We start from the raw sequence: 14,177 nt of genomic DNA on the forward strand, positions 1-14,177 counted from the left end.
TCTTCTGCTGGGTTTAGGGTTTCTTTCTTATTCTTTCTCCTAGCTCCTTTAGGTGTAGGGTTAGGTTGTGTATTTGAGACCTTTCTTGTTTCTTGAGAAAGGCTTGTACCGCTATACATTTTCCTCTCAGGACTCCCTTTGCTGTGTCCCACAGATTTTGAACTGTTGTGTTTACATTATCATTTGTTTCCATGAATTTTTTCAATTCTTCTTTAATTTCCTGGTTGACCCATTCATTCTTTAGAAGGATGCTGTTTAGTCTCCATGTATTTGGGTTCTTTCCAGCTTTCCTTTTGTGATTGAGTTCTAGCTTCAGAGCATTGTGGTCTGAAAATATGCAGGGAATGATCCTAATATTTTGATACCAGTTGAGACCTGATTTGTGACCCAGGATGAGATCTATTCTGGAGAATATTCCACGTGCACTAGAGAAGAATGTGTATTCTGTTGCTTTGGGATGAAATATTCTGAATATATCTGTGATGTCCATGTGGTCCAGTGTGTCATTTAAGGCCTTTATTTCCTTGTCGATCTTTTGCTTGGATGATCTGTCCATTTCAGTGAGGGGAGTGTTATAGTCCCCTACTATTATTGTATTATTTTTGATGTGTTTCTTTGATTTTGTTATTAATTGGTTTATATAGTTGCTGCTCCCACATTAGGGGCATAGATATTTAAAATTGTTAGATCTTCTAGTTGGACAGACCGTTTGAGTATGATATAGTGTCCTTCCTCATCTCTTATTATAGTCTTTGGCTTAAAATCTAATTGATCTGACATAAGGATTGCCACTCCAGCTTTCTTCTGATGCCCATTAGCATGGTAAATTGTTTTCCACCCCCTCACTTTAAATCTGGAGGTGTCTTCGCGTCTAAAATGAGTTTCTTGCTGGCAACATATTGATTGGTTTTGATTTTTATCCATTCTGATACCCTCTGTGTTTTGATTGGGGCATTTAGCCCAATAGGTAACTATTAAGAGATATGAATTTAGTGCCATTATATGGCCTTAAGGTGACTGTTACTGTATATCATTTCTGTACCTTTCTAATCTACTACTTTTAGGCTCTCTCTTTGCTTAGAGGACCCCTTTCAATATTTCCTGTAGAGTTGGTTTGGTGTTTGCAAATTCTTTCAGTTTTTGTTTGTCCTGGAAGCTTTTTATCTCTCCTTCTATTTTCAATGATAGCCTAGCTGGATATAGTATTCTTGGCTACATGTTTTTCTCATTAGTGCTCTGAATATATCATGCCAGCTCTTTCTGGCCTGCCAGGTCTCTGTGGATAAGTCTGCTGCCAATCTAATATTTTTACCATTGTATGTTACAGACTTCTTGTCCCGGGATGCTTTCAGGATTTTCTCTTTGTCACTAAGACTTGTAAATTTTACTATTAGGTGACAGGTGGGCTTATTCTTGTTGATTTTGAGGGGGGTTCTCTGCACTTCCTGGATTTTGATGCTTGTTCCCTTTGCCATATTAGGGAAATTCTCTCCAGTAATTCTCTCCAATAGACCTTCTGCTCCCCTCTCTCTTTCTTCTTCTTCTGGAATCCCAATTATTCTAATGTTGTTTTGTCTTATGGTGTCACTTATCTCTCGAATTCTCCCCTCATGGTCCAGTAGCTGTTTGTCCCTCTTTTGCTCGGCTTCTTTATTCTCTGTCATTTGGTCTTCAGATATTAGTCTATCACTAATTCTTTCTTCTGCCTCATTTATCCTAGCAGTGAAAGCCTCTATTTTTTATTGCAGCTCATTAATATCTTTTTTGATTTCAGCTTGGTTAGATTTTAGTTCATTTATTTCTCCAGAAAGGGCTTTTATATCTCCAGAGAGGGTTTCTCTAATATCTTCCATGCCTTTTCCGAGCCCGGCTAGAACCTTCAGAATCGTCATTCTGAACTCTAGATCTGACATATTACCAATGTCCATGTTGATTAGGTCCCCAGCCTTTGGTACTGCCTCTTGTTCTTTTGTTTGTGGTGATTTTTTTCTGCCCTGTCATTTTGTCCAGATAAGAGGATATGAAGGATCAAATAAAATACTAAAAGTGTGGCAAAGACCCCAGAAAAATGAACTGTAACCAAATCAGAAGAAATCCCAAATTGTGGGGGGGGAGAAAGGGGATAAAAAAAGGTTTAGAGAAAAAAAAATAAAAAGAAAAAAATTAAGAAAATAAAACAAATAAAGAAAAAATATAAAAAAGAAAGAAAAAATATATATTTTAGATAAACTAGTCAAAAACGTTAAAAAAGAAAAGGGTAAAAGTTTTAAAAAATTTAGTAGAAGAAAAAAAGAAAGAAAAAAAATTGAAAAAAAAATTGAATTAACCGCAAGACTAAAGAATCATGGGGAGAAAGCCATGAGTTCCGTGCTTTGCTTTCTCCTCCTCAGAATTCCGCTGCTTTCCTAGGTATGGAACCTGCTTTCCTTGATAGATGAACTTCATCCTGGCTGGATATTTTGTTGATCTTCTGGGGGAGGGGCCTGTTGTAGTGACTCTCAAGTGTCTTTGCCCGAGGTGGAATTGCACCACCCTTAGCGGGGGCCGGACTAAGTAATCCGCTCAGGTTCGCTTTTGGAAGCTTTTGTTCCCTAAACGCTTTCCGTAGAGTTCCGGAGGACGGGCATGAAAATGGCGGCTCCCAGTCTCCAGCCCGGAGGAGCTGAAAGCCTGGGGCCCCACTCCTCAGTGCGCCCCCAGAGAATAGCACCCAATCACTCCCGTATCCCCAGCCTCCAGCTGCGCTCCAAGCTCACCGAGCCTGTGACTGGTTCAAGGTAACCCCGAGCTTAGCCTTCAGTCCATGGCTCTGTCTCTGTAGCTGGCTTCTCCATTCTAATACCTGCGAGCTCTGCGACACTCAGACACCCCCGATCCTTCTGTGACCCTGCGGGACCTGGGGCCACGCTGACCCTGTGTGGGCTTCACCCCGGTTCAGCCTCTGGAGCAATGTCCCTCAGTGGAACAGACTTTTAAAAGTCCTGATTTTGTGCTCCGTTGCTCTGCCGCTTGCCGGGAGCCGGCCCCTCCCCCCACGGTCTATCTTCCCATCATTTTGGATTCACTTCTCCGCCAGTCTTACCTTTCAGAAAGTGGTTGATTTTCTGTTTCTAGAATCGCTGTTCTTCTCTTCAATCTCCCATTGGATTTGTAGGTGTTTGCAATGTTTAGATAAGCTATCGAGCTGATCTCCTGCTACCAGATGTAGTCTCAGCCTGCTAGTTCTCTGCCATCTTTACTCCTCCCCCCCTTTTTTTTTAATTTCTAAAAAAGGATTTGATAACATAAGTTTGTTGGGAGAATAAAGGAAAATAATGTGGAGAGAATTTGCTCAGGCTGGAGACTAGAACAATGTCCTGTGCTAGATTTAGGTGTATTTTGATCTATTAGAAGTTGTACCTCAAATTTCTTAGAAGAAAAACCCTCTGTGTATACAAAAAATAAAGTTAGATACAATGAAGGATAAAATATGGCTATAATAATGAAGGTTCAAAAAAGAATTTTTTTTATGAAAGTTATTGTTAATATAAACTATTTAAAAACCATTAAAAGATGAAAAGGGTAAAAGTTAAAAAAAATTAGCCAAAGAAAAAAAAATAAAATTAAAAAAATTAATTAACTTTGCAAGAGTAAAGAATCATGGGGAGAAAACCATGAATTCCATGCTTTGCTTTCTCTTCCTCTGGAATTGCGCTGTTCTCCTTGGTAAGTGAACTTGGTCTTGGCTGGATTTCTTGTTGCTCTTCTGGGGGAGAGGTCTGTTGTAGTGATTCTCAAGTGTATTTGTCTGAGGCAGAATTGCACTGCCCTTACCAGGGGCCAGGCTAAGTAATCTGCTCAGGTTCACTTTTGGGAGCTTTTGTTCCCTGAATGCTTTCAGTAGAGTTCTGGAGGATGGGAATGAAAATGACAGCCTCCCAATCTCCAGCCTAGAGAAGCTAAGGGCTCGGGGCCCCACTCTTGGTGTGCCCTCAGAGAAAAGTGCTCAATCACTCCCATCTCCCTAGCCTGGGGCTGCTCTCTGAGCTCACCGTCTGTGTCTCTGGCACACAGCCCCACCTGGAGTCTCCGAGCCCCACAGATCCCTGAGTTCTTCCAGTGGGGTCTCCCCGGATCTTGTGGGGTCCCTACTCACAGAGCAGTGGCCTATGCCATGGATCATGATAAGGTAACCCCAAGTTGAGAGCTCACTCCTTGGCTCTGTCTCTGTAGCCAGCTTCCCCACTCTAATGCCTTCAATCTCTGAGACACCCAGACACCCCCGATCCTTCTGTGACCCCATGGGACCTGAGACCATGTTGTCCCTGGGTGGGCTTCACCCCTGTTTAGCCTCTGGAGCAATGTCCCTCAGTGGAGCAGACTTTTAAAAGTTCTGATTTTGTGCTCCCTTGCTCTCCTGCTTGCCGGGATCTGGCCTCTCCCCCTGCAGTCTATCTTCCCATCGCTTTGGATTCACTTCTCCGTCGATCCTACCTTTCAGAAAGTGGTTGATTTTCTGTTTCTAGAATTGCTGCTCTTCTTCTTTTCAATCTCCTGTTGGATTTGTAGGTGTTCGGAATGGTTTGATAAGCTATCTAGCTGATGTCCTGCTACCTGATGTCATCTCAGCCTGCTACTTCTCTGCCACCTTGACTCCTTCTCCCTAATTTTAATTTTTTTACTCTTTTTTTTTCTTTCAAGTTTGTCTTGAAAAGCAGACAAAAACGGACCTAGTTTCCTTTAGTTTTTAAATGTGTATTTTATTTTATTTTGCTTTTCTTAACTTCCAAATGACAAGACAGAGAAATTCACTCCGAAAGAAGGAACAGGAAGAAATCTCAGCCAGGGATTTAATCAATATAGATATAAGTAAGATTCTGAACTAGAATTTAAAATAACAGTTATAATGATACTAACTGGGCTTTAAAAAAAATAGAAGACACTAGAGAATTCCTCACTGCAGAGGTAAAAGAGCTATAACCTAGTCAAGCTGAAATTAAAAATGCTATAACCAACAAGCAAACCCAAATGGATGCCATAACAATTAGGATGGATGAAACAGAAATGATTCAGCAATACAGAAGACAAAGTTAGATAAAATAATGAAGCTGAAATGAAGAGGGAAACAGAAGTAATGGATCATGAAGAAAAGGAAGATGTAGTGCCCAGGTGGCACAGTCAGTTAAGTGTCCAATGCTTGCTTTTGGCTCAGGTTGTAATCTCAGGGGTGTGAGATGGATCCCTGTGTCAGGCAGGCTCTGCACTCAGTGCAGATCTGCCGAAGACTCTATACTTTTCCCTTTATCCCTTTCCCGTTTTCTCTCTTTCTTTCTTTCTCTCAATAAATGAATAAATCTTTAAAAAATAAATTAATAAAAAATAATAGGAGGTGAGACAAAGGGTTTCCCAGACAACAAAAACTAAAAGAGTTTGTGAACACTGTACCAGCTCTGTAAAAAACACTAGGGGAACTCTTTGAGTGTGTAAATAGAAGATCAAAAGGAACAAAGACTAGAAAGGAATAGAGAACATCAACAGAATGACCAATTTTACTGATAACAAAATGGGAATAAATTCATATCTTTCAGTAATCACTCTGAATGTAAGTGGACTAAATGCTCGAATCAAAAGACATGTGGTATCAGAATGGATAAAAAAATCACCAAGATTCTATAAGAGATTCATTTTAGACCTAAAGACATCTACAGATTGAAAGTTAAGGGATGGAGAAGCATCTATCATGCTAATCGATGCCAAAAGAAAGCCACAATAGCCACACTTATATTAGACAAACTATATTTTAAACCAAAGGTTGTAACAAGAGATGAAAAGGGGCTCATAATTATATCATAATTGAGGGGTTATCAATGTATAAGATCTAACAATTGTAAACATTTATGCCCCCAACTTGGGAACACCCAAATATATAAATCAATAAATAACAAACACAAAAACGATCATTGAAAATAATACAATTAGAGTAGGGGATGTTAACACTCCACTTATAGAAATGGACAGATCACCTGAAAATCAACAAGGAAACAATGGCATTGAATGGCACACTCGACCAGATGAACTTAACATATATATTCAGAACATTTCATCCTAAAGCAGCAGAATACACATTCTTTTCAGGTGCATAGGAAACATTCTCCAGAATAGATCACATACTGGGTCACAAATCAGGTCTCAACCAGTAGAAAATATTGAGATCTTACCATGTGTATTTTCAGACCACTGTGAAATGAAACTTGAAGTTAACCACAAGAAAAAATTTAGAAAGACTTTAGAAAGACTACTAATACATGGACATTAAAGAACATCCTGCTAAAGAATGAATATATTAACCAAGAAATTAAAGAAGAAATTTAAAAAACACACACAAGCAAATGAAAATGAAAATATGGTAGTCCAAAACCTTTGGGATACAGCAAAGGCTGTCCTGAGAGGGAAGTATATAACAATACAGGCCTTACTTCAAAAAGCAAGAAAAGTCTTAGATACACAACGTAAACTAACACTTAAAGGAGTTAGAGAAGGAAAAACAAATAAAGCATAAAGCCAGCAGAAGGGATTGATAATGATTAGAGCATAAAGAAGTGATACAGAAACAAACAAACAAGGATTAGAACAGATCAACAAAGCTAAGACCTCATTTTTTGAAAGTATACTAAAATTGATAAACATTTAGGCAGTCTTATCAAAAAGAAAAAAGAAAGGACCCAAATAGTTTAATTCATGAATGAAAGGGGGAGATAATACAATCAATGTCACAGAAATAAAACAATTATAAGGGAATATTATGAAAAATTATATGCCAACAAACTGGCAAAACTGGAAGAAATTAATAAATTCCTAGAAACATACAAACTACCAAAACTGAAACAGAGAGAAACAGAACATTTGAACATACCCATAACCAGAAAAGAAACTGAACCAATAATCAAAATCTCCGAAAAAGCAAAAATCCCGGGCCATATGGCTTCCCAGGGGAATTCTTCCAGACATTTAAAGAAGAGTTATTACCTATTCTTTCAAACTGTTCCAAAAAATAGAAATGGAAGAAAACTCCTAAACTCATTATATGAGGCTAGTATTACCTTGGTTCTAAACCAAAGACCCAACTTAAAAGGAAAATTACAGGCCAATATCTCTGATGAATGGGGATGCAAAAATTCTCAATAGGATGGTAGCAAACTGAATTCCACAGTACATTAAAATATTTATCATATTCATTTATTCCTGGGATTCAAGAATTCCTGGGATTCAACATTTGCAAATCAATCAATGTAGTACACCACATTAATAAAAGAAAGGATAAGAACCATAAGATCCTGTTAATAGAAATAGAAAAACCATTTGACAAAATACAGCATCCACTCTTGATAAAAGCCCTCAACAAGGTAAGGATAGAAGGAACATATTTCAACATCATAAAGGTCATATATGAAAGACCCACAATTAATACCATCCTCAGTGGGGAAATACGGAGACCCCTTCCCCTATGATCATGATAAGGATGTCCACTCTTGCCAGTACTATTTAACATACTGCTGGAAGTCATAGCTTCAGCAATCAAACAACAAAAAGAAATAAAAGGCATACAGACTGGTAAGGAAGAAGTTAAAATTTCACTATTTGCAGATGATGACATGGTACTCTTTGTAGAAAACTCAAAAGACTCCACCAAAGAATTGTTAGAACTGATAAATGAATTCAGCAAATTTGCAGGATATAAAGTCAACTTACAGAAATCTGTTGTATCTCCATATACAAATAATGAAACAAGAGAAAAAGAAATCAAGGACTTGATCAAATTTGCAATTCTACCAAAATCAATAAGATGCCTAGGAATAAACCTAACAAAGGAGGTAGAACATCTGTACTCTGAAAAATTATAGAACACTCATGAAAGAAATTGAAGAGGACACACACACACAAAATGGAAACATATTTCATGCTCATGGATTGAAAGAATAAACATTGTTAAAATGTCTATGCCACCCAAAGCAATCTGCACATTTAATGCCATCCCTATCAAAATAACACCAGCATTTTTCAAAGCTAGAACAAACAATCCTAAACTTTGTATGGAACTATCAAAGACCACAAATAGATGAAACAATTTTCAAAGAGAAAAAGAAAAGTGGAGGCATCACAATTCTGCATTTCAAGCTCTATTACAAAGCTGAAGACATCAAGACAGTTTGGCACTGGCACAAAAACAAACACATAGATTAATGGAACAGAATAGAAAACACAAAAATGGACACACAACTACATGGTCAATTAATATTTGACAAAGCAGTAATGAATATCCAATGAGAAAAGGTCAGTCTCTTCAACATATGATGTTGGAAAAACTGGGCAGCAACATGCAAAAAAAAAAAAAAAAAAAAAAAGGAAGGAAGGAGAAGAAGAAGAAGGAGAAGGAGAAGAAGAAGAAACAAGAAAAGAAATTGGACTACTTTTTTGCACCACACACAACAAATTCGAGATGGATCAAAGACCTAAATCTGACACCAGAAACTATAAATATCCTAGAAGAGAACAGAGGCAGTAATACAGGCAGTTTCTTCTTTTGCATTGGCCATAGCAATTTTTATCTAGTTTGTCTCCTGAGGCAAGAGAAACAAAAGCAAAAATAAATTACTCTGGCTATATCAAAATAAAAAGCTTCTGCACAGTGGAAGAAACAACCAACAAAACTAAAAGGCAACCTACAAAATGGGAGAAGATATTTGCAAATGACATATCTGATAAAGGGGTAGTATTGAAAACATATAAAGGATGTATAAAACTCATCACCCCCCAAATTAATAATCCAATTAAAAAATAAGCAGAAGACATGAACATTTTTCCGAAGAAGACATCCAGATGGCCAACAGACTCATGAAATATGTTCATTGCCATTTACCATCAGAGAAATGGAATTTAAAACTATAGTGAGATATCATGCCATACATGTCAGAATGGCTAAAATCAACAACATAAAAAACAACAGGTATTGGTTAGGAAGTGGAGAAAGGAGAGCCCTCTTCCACTGTTAGTGGGAGTGTAAGCTGGTGCAAGCCACTCTAGAAAGCAATATGGTGGTTGCTCAAATAATTAAAAATAGAACTTCCCTGTGACCCAACAATCACACTACTGAGTATATACCCAAGAATACAAGAACATTACTTGAAAGGGATAATAGCACCCCTATGTTTATAGCAGGATTATTTATAATAGCCAGGATATGAAAGCAGCCCATGTGTCTATGAATTGATGAATGCATAAAGAAGTGTGAGATATATATATATATACATATATATATATATATATCACATATATAAATATATATATCTGAATCTATATATATACACACACATACACATACATACATATGTACACACACATACATATACACACACAGGAGTATTATTCAGCCATAAAAAAGAGCAAAATCTTGCCAATATCAGTGATGTGGGTACATCTAGAGAGTATAATGTTGAGCAAATAAGTCAGTCAGAGAAAGGGAAATACCATATGATTTTACTTACATGTGGAATTTAAGAGACAATACAAATGAGCAAAGGGGGAAAAGAAAGAGACAAATCAAGAAATGGTCTCTTACAAATACCATATGGTTTCATTCATATGTGGAATTTAAGAAGCCAAACAGGTGAACATAAGGGGGGAAAGAGGCAAGTCATAAAACAGACTCTTGACTACAGAGAACTAACTGAGGGTTGCTGGAGAGGAGGTGGACGGGAACATAGGTTAAATGGTGATTTGTTGTTGTCATGAGCACTGGTGTTGTATGTAAGTGATGGATCACTACATTCTACTCCTGAAACCAATATTACACTAATGTTAACTAGCTGGAATTTAAACAGAAGTTTTAAAACAAAAACAAAATGAAACAAAAAACGACAACAACAAAAAGAAATTTTATTTTTTAAAAGATTTATTTATTTATCTGAGAAATATTTGAGAAAAAGAGAGAGAGTGCATGAGGGGGAGAGAGACACCCAAGCACACTTCACGGTCAGTGCAGAGCTCAACTCAGGGCTCCATCTCATGACCTTGAGATCACAAGCTGAGCTGAAACCAAGAGTTGGATGCCTAACCAACTGCATGGTCCAGGCACCTCCAAACAGTTTCTTAGTTATAGAGAACAAACTGATGATCATCAGGAGTTAAGGGGCTGGGAGAAGGGTTAAATAGGTGATGGTAATTAAGGAGTTCACTTGTTGTGATGAGCAGTGGGTGATACAAGGAAGGGCTGAATCACTGTATTTTCTACCTGAAATTAATATACCACTGTACATTAACTGGAATTAAAATAAAAACTAAAATCAATAAGGGTGTCAAACTTAGGTTCTTTGAATTCCCTACCAGCTCTCACACTCTAGGATCCAAGTAAATATATGATAATAGAAATAGTTTCTATTTTTGGTAATAATTTCTTTATTCTATACTTTTAAAAAAAATTCTATCTATTCATCTGAAAGAGAGATAGAGAGTGAGTGTGAGCAGGGGAGCGAACCAGAGGGAAAAGCAGACACCCTGCTAGGCAAGGAACCCGACAGAGGGCTCGATCCCAGGACCCTGAGATTTTGACCTGAGTTGAAGGTAGATGCCTAACCGACTGAGCCACACAGGCACCTTCCCATTATTCCATAATTTAACAAATTCACATAGTAAAGATAATGTGGGTTAGGATGCAAACCAGACTTTCACTGATTACTTCAGAAACATGTGAAGGAATTGGAGGTTGTGAAGCAGAGAGTATGTTTTGCTTTTTTATATCTTTGCACCCTATTTTTTCATTTATGGCCATAAGCATGAGTTGCTATTTGAAAAAAAATAAGTAAATAAACTAAATAGAAAAACAATTCATCCATTTCTTCAAGAAATATTTACCAAACACTCAGTACTGCCAAGCCCTGTGCAATAGAATCATGAGCAAGACAGATAGGGATTTTTCTCTCATGAGCCTTGAAACAAGGATAGGTCCTCTGAAGAAATATAGAGAATCTGACCTAAAGACACATTTCTTAATTGTGGTCTGGAGGTTGCTTGTATTGGAACCACCTAGGCACTTGAAAAGTCCAGATTCTCAGGTGCCATCATAAACTTATTGAATAAATATTGGGGTGACGCCTGGAACTCTCAGGTTTTAACAAGTAGCTCAGGTGATTCTTCTGTACACTATAGTTTGAGAATTTCTATTCTAGAGCATGAGGTAGTCTTATAATTTGTTCTCTTGTACATCTGCATTTTCTCCAGTTTCTTCAGTGAATACGCAATATTTAAGAAAAAACTATTTAAGTTATTTAAGAAAATTTACCAAATGTATAGCGAGAATAACTGATAAAAGAAATCAGTGTCATAACCAGGGTGTGAATTGTAAGATAGAAAAATCAAAAGTTATGTTTTGAAGGATGTGATGTCAATAGATAAGCTGAGAAAATATTCCAAAAATGTAGCACAGACTGTTAAGAAATACATGGAGATAAGAGTAAGCGAAATCTGGTCAGAGAATTAATGAAGTATATCTGCCCAGAGCAGAGGGGTTTTTTGGGGAGGAGACTGATGATGTTGAGGAGCAGAAAAGGTACCATATTAATGAAAGGTCTTGTTTATCAAGCTGAGGCGTTTTGATTTGATTCAGGTCAATCACTAAATTTCCTTGACCAGGGGTGGATGGAATTATGCAAACCGAGCCTTGGGAAGATTTGTTTGGTAATGTTATGCAAGCCAAAGAGAAAAGAAGAAAGACTAGAATAAGGGGAATTTGCTATAAGGCTGGTGGAGTAACACAGACATAATTTGATGAGGTCCTTAACAAGAGTGATGGCTATAAAATTGTACTGAATAAGGGGCTAAAATAGTAAATAAAATTAAAAAAATTGATGCTTCTAAAAACCTCTATTCTCCATATTTTTATATTAATAGACACAGTGTTTTGTGCTTTGATTGGAGGACAGGGCTAATAGGCTCTTTCAGACATATGAAGACCTGATTTGCCATGTTTAAGGACTGACTCCTTTGAGCATTTAGTTATTACACTGTAAATTTTTAGTAACGAGAAATTTATTTTTTTTAATTTTTTTTAAGATTTTATTTTATTTATTTGACAGAGAGAGAGATCACAAGCAGGCAGAGAGGCAGGCAGAGAGAGGAGGAAGCAGGCTCCTGCGGAGCAGAGAGCCCGACGCGGGGCTCGATCCCAGGACCCCGAGATCATGACCTGAGCCGAAGGCAGCGGCCTAATCCACTGAGCCACCCAGGCGCCCCGAAATTTATTTTTTTAAATGCCGAAGAACAGACCAGCCTTTATATGCTTTACTTGTTTCTGAGTTATGAGACCCTAAGAACAGAGCTTTAAGGAGGCATCATCTTGTAGATTCAAGGTACAGTAATCTGGAGAAAATTTTCACTAGCTTTAGATAATTGTTAAATGTTAGAGCTGAACGGTCTAGGGTGATTATCTAGACTTACTATCTGACTTTATCAAAAAGGAATTTGAAGCCTAGAGTTCAGTGACTAGATGTGCATTTCCAATAAGCCAGGGTCAGAGTCCAAAGAAGAACCCAGAGCTCTGCCTCCTAGCCTTAGTTCTTTCTGCTACACCATGTAGTTTTTTGACATCATTGCCTTATTTTGTGTTTGGCCAATCATTGTGATTATCATCGCCTCTGCCTTTTGAAAAAAACCCTCATCTGGGGGCGCCTGGGTGGCTCAGTGGATTAAGCCGCTGCCTTTGGCTCGGGTCATGATCTCAGGGTCCTGGGATCGAGCCCCGCATCAGGCTCTCTGCTCCGCAGGGAGCCTGCTTCCTCCTCTCTCTCTCTCTGCCTGCCTCTCTGCCTACTTGTGATCTCTCTCTCTGTCAAATAAATAAATAAAATCTTTAAAAAAAAAAAAACCCTCATCTGTTAACTTAGCAGTGTTACAGAATTTTTTTGTCCCGTTAGTGCTTGCGGCTCCTGGTTCCACCGCTTCGAAGAATGAAGACATGAAGACGTAGACTGGAGAGTGATGGGCAGCAAAACAAAGTTTATTAAACGGAAGTATAAAGCTCCCAGAGAGGGAGGGGACCTGGAAGGGTTGCCATTTTGGTGTTCAAATCTAGGGGTTTTAATAAGCTCTTTTGAAGAACTATCTTGAGCCTCCTGAGTGTGGGCCCCCTGTGGCTTGGCTGCTATGGTGTGCCAATAATAAAGGCCTTGATCATGCACCTGTCTATCCATCAGGTTATTGTTCACTTGTTTATGGTCTTTGGGGCTGACATATGGATACTAATTGTCTCAGCTTGTGATAGTGACTGTTTTATGGTGGTTTTATTCAGGAGGTTTTGCAAATGTCACTCTTTTTTTTTTAAAGATTTTATTTATTTATTTGACAGAGAGAGATCACAAGTAGACAGAGAGGCAGGCAGAGAGAGAGAGAGAGGGAAGCAGGCTCCCTGCTGAGCAAAGAGCCCGATGCGGGACTCGATCCCAGGACCCCGAGATCATGACCTGAGCTGAAGGCAGTGGCTTAACCCACTGAGCCACCCAGGCGCCCCTGCAAATGTCACTCTTGCAGAGGCTACTAGACAGGATGCTATCATGGTCTTGTCTAAGCTGTAAAACAGGATGCGAGTGCAGTTTCATCCCAGCTGTACTAGCTCCCCCTTTTCTTGTTGGGGACCCTGGCCCTGACTACCTAAGCACCCAATTAACTCCTGGCAGTAGGTCCCCTCTCATAAGCTTAGTCAAGTAGTGTCATATTTGCTAAATTTTTTTAAAGATTTTATTTATTTATTTGACAGACAGAGATCACAACAAGGCAGAGAGGCAGGCAGAGAGAGAGGAGGAAGCAGGTTCCCTGCTGAGCAGAGAGCCCGATGTGGGGCTCAATCCCAGGACCCTGGGATCATGACCTGAGCCGAAGGCAGGGGCTTTAACCCACTGAGCCACCCAAGTGCCCCACATATTTGCTAATGTTAATCAAAATGTACTAGTCTTCCTGTGAGAAGTTTAGACATCAAATTTAAAGTCATTTGGCTCCATATTTCCAGTTTTAACCTAATACACTTCCCACTCCTGAATTAGCGCTTTCAATGTCACATTGGAACGTCAGAGCCTTAACTTTTAAAAAATAGGGGGGAAATGCTGGATTTTATAGTTTTGTGCATGTAATATCACACTAGAACAATTTATGTT

This window comes from Meles meles, chromosome X (genome assembly GCF_922984935.1).
Source record: "Meles meles chromosome X, mMelMel3.1 paternal haplotype, whole genome shotgun sequence".
Taxonomy (NCBI): Eukaryota; Metazoa; Chordata; class Mammalia; order Carnivora; family Mustelidae; genus Meles; species Meles meles.